Below are 14,395 nucleotides of genomic sequence, written 5' to 3' on the forward strand. Positions count from 1 at the left end.
TGTACTTGCAACGGAGTGCAAGCTCGACAAGCTCTTGGCTTTTATGTTACTCTATTATAAGAAGTCTAGATGTGAAAACCGACGCCGTGACGCTATATGAGCAACGAAGTCATATCTCTAACAGAGAAGGTCAAGATGCGATTTGATGCGACCCGATTCTAAGGAAGCAAGTTAGGAGGAGGAAAAGATTAGCTGCACGGTGACGATAAAGGATAAAAGCGCGCGCAGCGATATCAATTTGAGCTAGCTGAACATATCTCGAAGCCAGAGTAATTGAAAATTGAACGAATCTTTACGAGCAGCTCGATATTCCATTCCAGCTCACACTCCCACACACACACACGCTTGCCCTTTACTCTCGACACCGACTCCTTCTGCTTTTTTTATCGGTTCTCTCTCTCCTCTCACAGTATCTATTTTCCATGCGGCCCCTATTCGTTTTCGCGCCATGTACGTGTTTATACCTGTTTCACGATTTTCCGGGCGTCCAACGAGCGCGCGCGCGCGCGCGGCCGGCCGCAATCTCCGTGCGATCGGTCCAACTTCCCCATCAATCCGGCTCGAAGGGCCCCGATTACGCCAAACTTCGCTTCGTCCGTGATCCGAATCCGATTTCGGGTGAGCTCGTTTTTTTCTCTCTCGCGTCCTCTACCGTTTTTCGTGTCGTCTTTTCTTTTTGTCTCTTCTCTTTCCACGGCGACGCGCCGCTGACCCTTCCGCGGTTTCTGTTTCTTCGCAGCCGGTACCGTTCGAATGGAGACAGATTCGCTTGCTCGTCTCGCGGGGCTGAATTCACCGCCGGCTTTAACAGGCCGGAGAGAGAGAGAGAGAGAGAGAGAGAGAGAGAGAAAGAGAGAGAGAGAGTCAGAGAGCGCAGCAGTAGTTCCCTCCCCTTCTCGCCTCTTGGAAATGATGGGAAATAAATTGAGTTTCATTGTCGGCTATAGCTGCGCGCTCGCTTATGCACTCTCTCTCTCTCTCTCTCTCTCTCTCTCTCTCTCTCTCTCGTCGGTCTCGTTTTTGCGTCGAGGGGTGGGGTAGCCTGTTAAACACGCGTTACGCAGCTAGGGGGTAAAGAGCGGGCAATAGCAGTCTACTTATTTGTCCCTAGGCAGTCGATTCGGACGAAGAGTGGATTTCCCGAGGATTACGTAATTAGCAGCGGACCTATTCCAACAGCTGATTGATGCAAGAGAGAGAACTCTCGATCGATTTCACGCCTGATGCTGGATTATTTTACGGCCGACGCGATAGGACGCGTCCGCACTCGCCGCGAAAATTGTCATTTACTTTATGCACGCAGAGCCGTTACGTGTTAATGCAAGTTTTACGGCGCGGGAGAAAATGCATAAGCGAACGACGTTGATTACTCGGATATGGTAAAATATTCCTGGTCCGCATTAGTGCGTTATTTATTCAGTTTTGTAGTTTTTATATAATAGTATTCGCGGGAATTTTTGGTATTTTTCTGCAACTGCACGTAAAACATGTATCTTCGAATTATGAAAGGATTTTGGATTATAATAGGGGATGACAGCTTACAAGCAGATATATGGGGAATTCTACGGAAAAATGCCATTTTCTGGAAGGAGAAACCGTAAAAAACAAATGTTGGGGCACACTCCCGCAACTTTTTTTTTCTTATTGTACATGATAGCATGAAAAAAGATACAAATTTCTTGACTTTGAAAAATCTTGCAATTTTCATGATTTTCAAGCTCTTTTCCCGTACTCTCTTCCTACCGTAATACATTTTCTGTTTGTGTCTTTATCCTTTAGGCACATGCCCTTGAACAATAGCTATTTTTCGACAAATTTGAAGGGCCTAGAAAACAGTGTCACAAGGCACTTTTTCGATGTTGGAACGTGGTTTTGCATGGTTCTAAACATATACAATAAGAAAAAGAAAGTTGCGGGAGTGTGTCCCAACATTTGTTTTTTTTTCGGTTTCTCCATCCAGAAAATGGCATTTTTCCCGTAGAATTCCCCATATGTACTGTTTGATGTTAACTGGATTATTGAAAAGTATTGTTTTTTCTTCTTCACTGCCACATTGTGTAAATCCACGATGTTAATATTTAATTAAACAATCACTGCACCGGATTCCTGAATCAACACAAAAGCGTGCAGAAATTGAAAATTTGCAACAAGTGCGTGTATATTTCCTTGGACGAGGTTTTTAATTACATAAATAAATACACGCTTTCGGAAACTCCAGTAAAGTCTCGACAATAATGCATTCGTTAATTTCAAAATCAAGCTTCTAGTGCTGGGGCGTATCAAAATCAAAATTAACTAAATTAGAAAATCCACTCACAGTTATTATAAATTTAACGAACCGAGAGAATTCGAGATTTATTTCATATGACATGCATACCTTTAATATTGAACAGTAAAAGCGATCCGCAATTTAAAACGTATTAAGTATTCATTCTTGAAATTCGATATAAATGAAATCTACATGCACGCACATATAGACAGCAAATTATAGTGACATTTTAATCGACTTAAGCTATTAATGTAATAATTCGGGACTGTGCAGCCACTTACGCTACGCCGATACGCCGACATTGTTATACACGTGTACACTACGAAATGATACCGGTAAAAGCTTTTAGTATAGTGCAAGCCGAGCGGGTACACAATATTGCTTGTGCATTCAAGAACAATTTTAAAAATATGGATTCAGCTTCCATTAGTGCGTCGACTTCGAGCTTTGTTCATGCACATTCCGAAACGGGAGATGGTCAAACAACGAAACCGAGGTATCGGATCGATTCTTTAATCCCGAATTCCGGAAACGCACTCATCCGCAATGGTATTATCTCCTCCAAAGCTCGAAAGCCGGGCTGGCATCAAGAAGCTCGAGACACGATAGGCTTGCGAGGACAGCCAGTTGAAAAACATCGTACAGGTCAGAGTACGGCACCGGAGCGAGACGAACGCGAAAACGAAGTGAAAACAAAAGTAAGAAAACTGGACCGAGCGCGTGGCTGCCAATCCCTCGGGGAGAGGCGAGCATCGTGAATAGAGGAGAGACAGAGAGAGAGAGAGAGAGAGAGAGAGAGAGAAAGAGAAGACGAAAGAGCCTGCTCGCGTAAGCTCCCCGAGAAAAAGAAATCTGAACGATGCAAGTTGAAATTGGATGCCCAGGCCGATCAAGGGGAATTCGAGGAGTCGCTGCCACCTCTGCCCTGTCCCACTCCCTTTCTTTCCGCAGATAGAAAAAATAGAACGATGCGCGCGCCCGCGTCTTTATTCCTGCTGGGACATCGCCGTCTTCCTTGCTTCCTTCGCAAACTGAAAGAGTAATCCTTGACGTGATGCGTCCGATGCGAGGTATCGTCTATCTCTCTCTCTCTCTCTCTCTCTCTCTCTCTCTCTCTCTCTCTCTCTCACTCTCTCTCTCCTTTTCGTCCCTCCGAGAGAGAGAGAGAGAGAGAGAGAGAGCCCCAGCCACCAAGTGTCGATCATAAAAATCGCGAGTACAAATGGATCTTCGTCTTCTCTCCTCTCTTTCGGAACAACTACTCCGATATACGAACTGCCGTTAAACCTTGTATCGAGGAACATTTTTTCTTCCGCCCGCGCGACGACTTTGTGCTTCCTCTCTGAATCACCCGCTGAATGGACGTTGTACTATTGACGCGGCTGCGGCGGCGTCGTCTTTCCCCTCGTTTCGCTGCTTTTATTTTCAGACTTAAGGAGGAGGAGGAGAGAAATAAGAGTGGCGGACCTTCCCGAGAAAAGAGAGAGAGAGAGAGAGAGAGAGAGAGAGAGAGAGAGAGAGAGAGAGAGAGAGAGAGAGAGCGAACGGCGAATTCGTAATAAAGAGTCTGAAATCTCGACCGGCGCGCAATATGTACCTACACAAGAGCAGACAGGCGTTGCCCGGGCGCGTCGCTAGGCCCGCTCGACAAATTGAATTTATAAATATAAAGCCCGGCACTTTATTTCGCCCGCAAGGACAAAGGCTCCCGAGAGCGAAAGAAGAGCCCAGGAGGCGAGGGGAGAAAGAAGCCCGGCTGCAGATGATTAAAACACCGCTACAATGGACGAGCGGACTCTCATACTGTGTACTCCTGTATAGATATATGTGTGTACACGTAGCTTTCGCCGGCTGTAGTATGGCTCTCTGTTTGCCGGCCGCACTCGACTGCAGTTGGCGATGAGCAGCTCTCTTGCTTTTCGTTTGCACGCAAGCGGCGCGCGGCCGCACAAAGCTCATCTCTCGGACGCGCGATTAAAACGCGTTTTCACGCCGCATTACAACCTTATTTGACTAATCAGCCTTTACGCGCCCCACCATTATGTACAGCCTCGCGAAATGTTTAATTGAATTATTTGTCACGATGAAATTTTCGTTCATTAACTCGAAAAAAGTGTAGTTATTATACAGACACATTCAAGATGTTATTAACGAGCGATTGAAAAAAAGAGCCTCGCCTAGAGCAATCGATTACGCAAAGTATACCGCGCAAGCATCGCTCGATCTGCAAGCGCGCAATTAGCGTTTTTCATAATTAGAGGAAGTCGCGTAATCGCATTGAGCGGCGTCAAATTAATGGAAGCCAAGCTTTTGCAGCGGTAGCATCGGCAGCAGCAGTAGCAGTACTCCACATGCTTAAGCGCCATAATGGAGAGCAATCAGAGACGTACGCGGAAGCTGTAAATTCAACTGACAAGTTCGACGGAACTTCCTGCTGCCGTGGCGGCGGCGTTGATTGGCTTATAAGCCGAGTAGCGAGAGAAAGAGGAAAGGGGGTGTGAGAGCGCGTGCTAAAAGGATACGAATCGGCATCGGCGGGAGCTCGACGAGAGATAGCGGGTCAAAAACTTTTCACGCGAGGTTTACATTTGTCTTCGCGGCCTTTGCGCGCAGCTGCTACTGCTCGGCACCTGCATCTCTGATCCTAGTGCAAGAGGTGAGAAAATTTCAGCGGAAAGTTATAAGTAATAAGATACACAAGATTAGACGTTTCCGAGTTGAAACTCGCTAGATTCGTGCGCTGCTCAAAGAGCTGCGACTGCTCTATCCTCGGATGCTCGTAATTAATTGCTTTGTTCCAGAGCGAGCTTTTCGTGATAGTAGGAACTCGAGTTATGTTTAAATTTTTTTATAAATGAGTATATTTTTATCTCTTGTAATTCGATGAATTATCTAACGTATTTTTATCGCAGGTATATTTTATAACATTTAGTGTGATATCTGGTATTTTATAGTATCCTACGTTAATGAGTCTTCGTAGCTTTTAATTCGTGACGCTTTTAACATGAAATCAATGAAGCAGACATTCATCGTTTTATTAGATTTTTCCGTCAAATGAGGCACGATTAATTAGTGCCGTAATTTTAACATTTCCTCTTATAATTTTATCTTAACTACATTCCTCAGTCACATTTAAAACACATTTAATATAAATCACACGATTAAAATAAAAAGCACTTCAGGTAGGGCTTATTGACTTAATACTTAAGAAAGCTTTTCTAAGCCCATTAAACTGTCAACATTCTCATTAATGCCTCGTTGAGTGTACAAGGATCTCATTTCGTTAAGTTCAATTTCACGGAATTAATTAATTAGCATGATTCCGTCAATCCGTATGATCACTTATTCAATGCGATTACGTATTCCCATGCTTCATCCTAAAATCGAACACGTATACAGTTCTGACAATCTTCCCAACTGCAAAATCCACTCAGCAAATAGTTGCCAAAAGTGTACGTCGGGGTCGACTCCCAGAAAAATAAATTTCCCGACCGTAACAAAAAAGGATGCTCGCGGAGCAAGGAAAAAAATGTCAAAGAAACGTCAAAAAAAAGAAAGAAAAGGCTCGTAACCCAAGAACAGAGTAAAATTTTTCGGCATGCGCGGCTCGAAAATTTACGAGCTCCGCGCGACGTTGTGACGCGGCCCAGTCACAGTAAATCCTAAAGTGCACTTCAACAAAGAGCATCGTCGCGCGTATGCGTGCCCGCCGCAAACTCGAGGGCAGTTTGTTCTCTCTCTCTCCCTTATACCATAGCCTCCACCTGGCGCAGCTAAAAGTGGGTGGGGCTGCGTGCGCGCTCGCGCGGACCTTTGAGATTTTTTAATAAGATATTCGAGCGTGCGCGCGTGTGCGCGACCTGTCCTTATTATCATCCGCTATACGCCGGAACAAAAGCCCACAGCCCGGCGGGTCGCAGAGAGCAGCATCGCGATGAAAGAGAACGACAACGGGGAGAGGGATAACGAGAGAATACGCTGTATACAGTGTGACAGGAGGAGGCGAGGAGGAGAGAGTATGCGCGCCGACTGATTTTGCACCCCTAATGCGCCACCCGGTGACATCGTTCGCGTCGTGGCGATACAATAGCCGAGCACCCTCGCGCTCGCGTTCCTGCTCTGGCGCACTGGACCTAATGTACGACGAGCCCTATTTTTGCCGGACCTTGCCTTTGAAGTCGAGCGAGCTCTGCTGCTCTGCCGCTCTAGAGCCAGAGAGAAAGAGGCAAACAGAAATTGAGAGAATACAAGCTCCCACTCGTTTCCAGGCCGCTGCATACTCGCGCGAGTCCCGAGAGCGAGTCGCGAATTTCTATGTGTGCATGTGAACTGTCTATCTCTCTCGCCCGCTGTGTGTTGCGAATCCCTTCGGAGCACTCGCAACGAGAGCGCTTTGGGTTTCATTAAAGAGCTCTTTTGAAACTAGCGGATTTAATTTGATCGATCACCGCCGATTTATTTTATTTCGGGCCAGCGCGACGGGACGCGATATTGCAGCTGGTCAATCTACTGACACTCGACAATGCGAGAGGACTACACATTGTAGACAGCCTCGCCCGCATCGTAAAGAGCAAGTGGCCACTTGCGCGAAATCCCCTTCGCGTAAACGGAGTTATTGTTGACGCAGTTATACGCAGCGAAAGAAACGTTAAAACGTACACGCGCGTTTGTTTTTTTTTAAACAGTATAGCTCGCGCCTAATGAAAACACGCGTCGACTTCAAAGGGGACAAAAGAATACCTCGGTTCATTCGGTTATAAAATCATGGGAATAACAAAGTTTTATCGAGATATTCTTTATTCGTTTTTCAATTAATCTGAATGGCCGGATAGAGCGGATCGGGAGCGTTGCAAATGAAATCGCGTGCCGTAATTATTCGAGATATTTTAGAACTCGCGCAAATAGCTTAACGACACGAACGTCGAGCAAGTCAACAATTCAGCCGTACGAGAGTAAAAACTGCTCGCTCAAAGCAAACACAGCTGATAACGAGCCTCTGAAAACGACAGCTCTCGGCAATCTCTCTCTCTCTCTCTCTCTCTCTCTCTCTCTCTCTCTCTCTCTCTCTCTCTCTCAAACTTTCGCCCAATGATGCGATGACTATCTAAACAGATCCGAGTTAAGTTAACAGAAACGCCTATCTCTCTGTCTCTGGCCGATTGCAAATTAGCCATGGCTAATATCCACATACGATTTAACGTTCCTGGCACTGATTACCAGCACCGTTGGGTTAACAGCCGAGCTCCGCGTGTTCCCATTTATTTGTCCGTTAGCGTGTCACACTCGTTGTTCTACACGACCAACTAATAACGCGTGGCGAAATGCAAATGACATCTTGCAGTTGAATTAAATCGTGGATGTTGTCGAGTTGTTTTTGAAGTGATTGCTTTTGCCTATTCGGAGCAACTGACTGACGCGTAAAATAATCGAGTGCTGCTGAACCGTCTGGCTGTCTGCGCCCTGTTTACAAAATCGAAAATTGGATTTTGGACAGAACTCAAAATGATGTTTAAATATTTTTTCTTGAATCGTTTCTTCTGAAATTTCTAGAATTATTTCAAGTCTTTTGTCTACTATTATATTCGATTTAATTCATTGGCTTTAGATACAGGGTAAATCAAGTTTCCCTATTGAATTTTGGATTAAAATTGATAATCTTGCCTCAAATATCGCGAATTCATCGAGTTGTTTTTTTAAACTTCAATCTTCACGTAGATTGTTTTCTAATTTTGTCGTACGCAAGAAGTGAAAAGGTCGAGGCATAATAGATACCATATACACCGATCGAATTGTCCGAGGACTCTTCGTAAAGCTAGAGCAGAGAACGAGTATAACGAGCAAGTAAAAATCTTCGTGTATCCTCTTTTTCTTCATTCAGGGGGAAATAATGTTGCTTTATTATTATATAGCCATGCCGCCGCTCCGCCTCGCTCACTACATTTATTCTTCACATATCCACTGAAAGCGCAGTTGCTTCGCGTCCTGGATAACGAGGAAAGCAAACTCACCCCCCCCCCCCCACCACACTTGATCCTCTTTTTCTTTCGAACGACGATGGGGTCGGACAATTTTCTCAGGTAAGATATTTTTCCTCACGCTCGGTTGCCATCTTATTATCCGGCTATGGGACTGCCGTCGCCGCTGGCTGACTGGACAGCGCAAGGGAAAAGAAGAAAAGGAGGAGGAAGAAAATAACAAAAAACGAGAGGAAGCAGTAGAAGAAATGAAGAGACTCCGCGAGCGCCAGGAAAGATCCCGAAAGCAACTGCTATAGCCGGGCCTGACGAGAAAGCGAGCGAGAAAGAGAGATAGTCCGCGCTGGTCTCTAGGAGATGTATCGCGCTCGCGGACTGGTGTGAGTGCAATTCTCGCGTGAAAAGTTCAGCACTTAAATCAAGTGTAGCATGAACGCCACTTGCTGGACAATGGATCACTTTCTAACAATGGAGCATGCACTCGACTTACGAGCCGTCAATCGTCCGCCGACATCTTATCAACAATTTTTTTGTTAATGACCAACGTTATTCTATTATCCACAACTTTTAAACTGGTGAAAAACTGTCGCATCATTTAGTCTCTTAATCATGACGATGCTTTTAATTAATGTGCCGCACTCGAGATCCGCGGCTAGCACTCCGCTGCAGCGAGATCTTCATTATATAAGTTCTACCCAATAAATGTAGAATTGTTGCGGCAAGAGACTGCGAACCCTTTCTCTGACGCGCCCTTGACTATAGTCAACTCAAAAGTACATCTACTTGGAGACTCCGCAGGCTGGAAATATCTAGACACCTTCTGCTTCGCTCCTTTTCCCCTTATTCATTACTTGCAAGTTGGGCTATGCCGAGAATCCTCTGAACCTCTTTCTCATCCTGTCTGTAGACCCTTTACCCCTATAACGCGCGTCTAAAGGTGTCATTACTTCTCTAACTAATATCACGGAATGCTGACAATTTAGAAGAGCATGTTTTGTCTGACGTACTGCAGACATATTGCCTGGCTCTTAATACTGGAGAAGTCGGCATTCCGTATAACGATAGCTCTGAATGATACTTGCCTTTGATTTTCGTGGCTATACCTGGAACTTCAATATGTTCCAATGTCAAAGAGCACGATGTCCGCGAGTGAATAGTTTCTTGAATCATTTACGGGACTCTATTTTACTCTGTGTATAAATAAATACAAAAGTATGACATTGCTTCACTCATAAAAATGATTTTGAAGAAAGAAAAAAACTTCCCTTTCATGAAAACCACGAATAGTACAGTATTGAAAAAGTTTTTTGAAATAGAACGTATGCTACCGTGAGAAAATCAGTTTATGGTTACAATAGTAAATGTTTATTCGTACTTAGCTTTAAAGAATTCGTATAATACGATTTATAATTTTAACTTAATCTCTTTCATTGCACTATAAAATTATGAATATTGAATAAGCTTGTGGCATTTTCAACGCGTTTTAATATTATATTAGACGTCTTGTTGTGTCTTCACAAGATACCCGCTAGTTTATGGTCACTCTCTGTGAAAACTTGCCCGTAGACAACGCTCAACTTCGAACAATGCCTCAGTAGACAATGCCCAGAAGTGTCTCAAGGGAATAATAAGCATACAGAGCTATATCAAATATTTATACTAAAAATTTTCCTTAATCGTCGTACAAACATTAGCGTAATTTATATTGTTTCGGTATTACGTACATTTAGATATGTCCTCAATACCCATACGAATAGCTGTTGTACACAAAACTATGAAAATCTTCTTGTTCCGAAACCAACCATCAAGTTTACCCCAGTTTCCTACTGAGCAATTAAGATGGACAACTGCGGTTATACGTCAATGTCGAGACCTGGCTTCTCTTATTGCTACTGCTTATAATCGAACGGCTCATTCCTCTGCGGTGAAGTTTCTTTAACGTCCTCGGATGCGCAGACGAAGCTACAGCCCTATTAGCTACTCGTAATCTACTTCAGCGAGCACTCAAGCATCAATACGCGAAGTCGTCGTCTCTTCATTTCTCATCTCAAACAGGTATATACCGAGCGAGAGTGAGAGAAAGAGAGAGAGAGGGAGAGAGCATCCTTTATCACGATCGGTCTTGCGAACTGCCGGTGAAGCTACTTTGCAAGAGTTGCCACGTCCAAACCGCTGCGTCAAAGACCGAGGCGAGAGAGCTTGTCGCAAGTTGAGCTTGCGCAGTGCGAGAGCGATAGTTAGCGCGACTCGCTAGCTTTCCAATAAGATCTTCGAGCTGATATATATACATATCGGGGATCCCCAATGATTGCCCTGCGTCCCATCCTTTTCAACACTGCGGGAACATTTTTCCCTCTATGCCGCACGCGCGCGTAAAGTCACTCGTGCTGCTGCACTCTCTTTCTCCCGTAAAACACAGCGTGCAGATCACACATAGACAGCCGCACTCCGACATTATGGGCTTAAAAGCCTGTTTGACGGCCTAATTGCACGAGTGCGCGGCAGCAGCGGTACATAACGTCTGTGATTACACTGAATGTCTGCGCACGAGCTACGGCAGTCAACTGTGCTACGCGCAGCGCGCTCGAAACTCGAGAATTAATTAATGTTTGCGTTAACTCGCGGAAAATGTATATCTCTCTCCCTCTCACTTATTGTAACCTAAATAAATAAGCTTTCAGAGCCTCAGGAGTGGATAACAAACTGGATAATTTTAAAACTCCACTGAGAGAAATACTATAATAAAAATTGTAAAAAATCTAGCAAAAATTACTATGTTACATAGTAATCCAGAGACATACTCGAATTATAATAAATTTTACTATGTTACATAGTAAAATTTGTATATACTAATTTTTACTATGTTACATAGTAAAATTTGTATATACTAATTTTTACTATGTGACATAATAATTTTTTATTTAAAAACATAACAATATTTATTAATTTTATTGATCGTTGTTTTCGATAAATTGAAGAAAAAAGAAGTTCAACGCTTTCAGTTTACTCTTGTAATTACTTCTTCTTGACCTTTCCACAGATATGATTTTATCACATTACATACATGATCAATTCACGCTTACCGCAACTTATTTTTTAACGCCAGTTTATTAATGTATACGCAAACCTATCTAACCTAACTACGCACGCAACGCTAATCGCTTGTACTCACTATAGAAAGAATTTTCTCTTATATAGTAATCAACGAAATTCTTACCGCTTGCGAGCGATGAATTTCGGTACGCCATCTACATGAGATTTACGGAGTAGAATTATAATGATTTAAAATCTGTAGGACATTTTAAAGGTAGGGATAAATAAATTTGTTGAAAATTGATTAATAAAAAAATATTTATTAAGAAAAATATTTATATCCAAACTTTAGAAATATAATAATATTCATCGGGTAATAATACAAGATTAGCAATATGTCGTTCGCAAAAATCTTCTTCTTCTACTATATCCCATTCAAAATAATTTAAGTCGTAAATTTTGAATGCTTGTAGATGTTCATCATAAAAACAGTCTGTTAAATTTTTAGTAATAAACATATGCTTAGAATTGACAAATAATATTTCATGTGAAAGGTTGATCAGCCGCACATTGATCTAAATTATTGAACTAATTATTGAACTAAACTATTGAACAGTAAAAATGTACTTACAGTTTATAATAATATGCCAATAAACGCAGAGGCCACGTTTCACACCGGCGACGAGCGTTGTCGTTTGTGCACGCAATTCGGCTCGGGTACCTAACCTCATCTCACTACACTCGCTAAAGCGCCGCGACCGCCGAGCGGACACATCGGTAAATATTGTTCGAAACCTGAATACTTTTTACTATATAACATAGTAAAACGCACAGCTATTGACGAAATGACTAATTTTTACTATGTTACATAGTAAAATATGTCAATATATTAATAAAATTTATATTTTATTTCAGTATATTTTGAAAAAAATTTTGTTTAACTACTGCTAAGTGTGATTTTTACTATATTATATATCAATTTTTCTTACATATAATAATATTGTTTGATTGTAAATCGTAGAAAAAATGAATAAATGTCTAATAATAATTATTGAGACTGTAGTGAAATACGCTATAATGCGAGTATGTCCGTCCATTCCTATGTAATATAGTAATTTTTGCTAGGGTTATTATAATTTTTATTATAGTATTTCTCTCAGTGTCGTTTCCCGCAATTTCCATCATATCAGCATACTTGCGTCGGCAGTCTGAAAGGCTGTCGTCTGGCTGCTGCGAGTGCCTATTGATCGAGTTTACGTTTTGGTGTATCCGATTGAATCTCGTTGAACTTTAATAAAGTATGTCTCAAGCAGTGACTGAGCTTTATCTCTAACAACACAGCCGACTCGACGCGTATGAGCTTATACTATTCTATTCGTATACACATGTGGGAGGTATTGCGAATAAGTTGGAGAGCCGAGTTGAGCTTGTTTCTTTTATCAGATTTGCAGTAGTGGATAGAAACGCAAGCGAGAATTTTGCGAAAGACGTATGAATCAAATAGCTCCATATAAACTTCTCTTTTCAAGCTTATCTGCCTTGTAAAAACATGCAGCGTTAGCCTCTACTCAGGAACATTAAAATCCAAGAGTGTGCTTCAGCCAAAAAGGCGGACCTCCGCACTTTTGTCCTTTTGGAGGCCTTTACAGCTCATTTTTCATCATGTTTACCCCTGCTATCTGGTGATTCGGCTTAATTACGAGCCAAAATGCGATACGCGCGCCGGTGTTTGCTTTGTAACCAACACCGAACTCGCTTAAGGAGCGCTGTACCGGCAAAAAAAAAAGACTTTTATACAAACATTGACAAAACCACCTCTTTTTTAATTTTTAAAGATATTTTGAATCCATATACCGAGATAATTCTATTTATCAAGATGAAGCAACGTCTATTATTACACTTACAGAGAAAGAGAGATAGAGCCTGGCAACGAAAGTCCCGGAAAGGTTGCCTTTGACGTCGATATTTTCATGTGCACATACTACCGACAGTCTGGCAGGCTGCTCGGAGATGCGAGATAGAAGAAAATCTTTAGCAACGCGGATGCAAGCTGTGCATGCATGTGTGCGAGATCCTCAGCTCTCAGGGCACCTTAAGCTTCGTTTTTATAGAGCTAGGCGAAATATCAGAGAGAGAGAGAGAGAGAGACAGAGAGAGATACAGAGAGAGAGAGAGAGAGAGAGAGAGATACAGAGAGACAGGGAGATAGAGAGAGAGAGAGAGAGAGAGAGAGAGAGAGAGAGAGAGAGAGAGAGAGCGGATATAGGACGAGCAAGCCTAGCGCGGGATTTTATGAGAATTGGATGTAGAGATAGTAATAAGATGCAAAGGATTATCTTCAGCGATACTGTCGGTCCCTCTTTGCTGATTGCCTTCAATGAATATTATTTACGATGCCCTACGCGACTTTTGATTTTAAGTCGTTACGTACCGTTATCTGTTTACGCTGCAAACTGTAAATGTTGAGATATTATACACGGAAAAAAATGGTTGGTAACGGTAACAAACCGCTTGGCAAAATACGCACCAACTGTTTTTTTGGTTGACCTAACCAATAACTTGATAAATGTTACCAAAAAAGCAGGTAACTTACCAATTATTTTATTATACTTACCAAGTACTTGGTAAGGTTAACCAAAAAAATAGTTGATGCGTATTTTGCCAAGCGGTTTGTTACTGTTACTAACCATTTTTTTCCGTGTAGGTATTTCTTTGTAGCAGTAGAGATCTTGTCTTTTCTTAATACGTCACGATTCAAAATGTAGTGTATTCATAACTTGGAAATATTCTTGTAGGAGTTGAAAATAACAAAGATATTAATGAAAGATTATCATATCAATCTAAAAGATGATAAATTTAATGGCAATCAAAGCTTCACTTTAAAATTCACATCCTACTGTGACGAACAAGAGCGGAGCAATCTTTGCCGGAGATACAATAGCTCGACAAGTGCACTTTACTATTCTTCGAATGATTATTCAAGAAATAGAACAGCTACACACTGAAAACTTAAACGAGCTGCGTAGAAGTTAACTAACAGTGGGGGTAGGAAGAAAGAGGATATAAAGACATTGTCGCAACTACACATTGAAGGAAAGCTCTTTCTTCCCCCCATCCC

The 14,395-nt window shown here is 42.4% G+C and overlaps 1 protein-coding gene across 7 annotated transcripts in view; it reads right to left on the reverse strand.

Moving 5' to 3' along the window:
* The window catches only part of LOC100123033 (neurotrimin), a 179,948-nt gene that overhangs the window by 23,334 nt on the left and 142,219 nt on the right, over positions 1-14,395 (reverse strand). The gene's annotated exons all lie outside the window — the stretch shown is intronic.

This window comes from Nasonia vitripennis, chromosome 3 (assembly GCF_009193385.2).
Source record: "Nasonia vitripennis strain AsymCx chromosome 3, Nvit_psr_1.1, whole genome shotgun sequence".
NCBI lineage: Eukaryota > Metazoa > Arthropoda > Insecta > Hymenoptera > Pteromalidae > Nasonia > Nasonia vitripennis.